Source organism: Orycteropus afer, unplaced genomic scaffold, assembly GCF_000298275.1.
Source record: "Orycteropus afer afer isolate SDZICR_OR568_19922 unplaced genomic scaffold, OryAfe1.0 scaffold00921, whole genome shotgun sequence".
NCBI classification, from domain to species: domain Eukaryota; kingdom Metazoa; phylum Chordata; class Mammalia; order Tubulidentata; family Orycteropodidae; genus Orycteropus; species Orycteropus afer.
The window spans coordinates 503,858-504,663 of record NW_006922508.1 but is presented as its reverse complement, the minus strand read 5'-3'; positions in this window follow the sequence as shown (position 1 = coordinate 504,663).

The window sequence follows — 806 nt, the reverse complement described above, 5'->3', positions numbered from 1 at the left end:
CTCGAAGAAGAACTTTTCCAAATTAAGCATATCTAACATAGGTGACAAGGATTGAAGCTACTTCCTTATCACTCACACCCATGAAAGAGATCCCTTTAAATTTTAAAATCTTTTTATTGTAAACTAAAACATGTTGTTGTTATGTGCCGTCAAGTCAGCCCCGACTCATAGCGACCCCTCCTTGGGTTTCCGAGGCAGTATCACTATGGAAGTAGGATTGCCCAACCTTCCTTCTGAGGAGTGGCTGGTGGGTTTGAACCGCCAGTCTTCTGGTTAGCAGTCAAGTGCTTTAGCCACTATGCTACCAGAGCTCCTAAACTAAAACATAGATCCAGAAAATTACACAAATTAAATGCACAATGAATTATTATAAACCAAACACCCAAGTCAAGAATTAACATTTCTAGCCACCCCAGAAACCACTCCTATATACTCCATCCCAATCACAACTAACTTCCACCTGGAAAAGTAACCATCATTCTATGTTTATAGTATTTATGTTGTTATTTTTTAAAGATGATTTTATAATCCCAATATCCATACCTAGACACTATAGTTAAACTCCACCCATTTTTAAAAAAAAAATTCTTATTACTTTTATAGATATTTTAAATGCCTTTTAGTCTACAGGTTCTTCTTCATCCCTTTCTTTTCATGATAATTTATCTGTTGAAGAACTTGGAACACTTGACATGTAGAGTATCATAAAGTCCAGATTTTGCTGATTTGTACTCTTGGTGAGGTTCAGTGTATTCTCAGGTCATTGATATTTCCTGAAATTGGCTGCTGTATCCAATATCTTGATC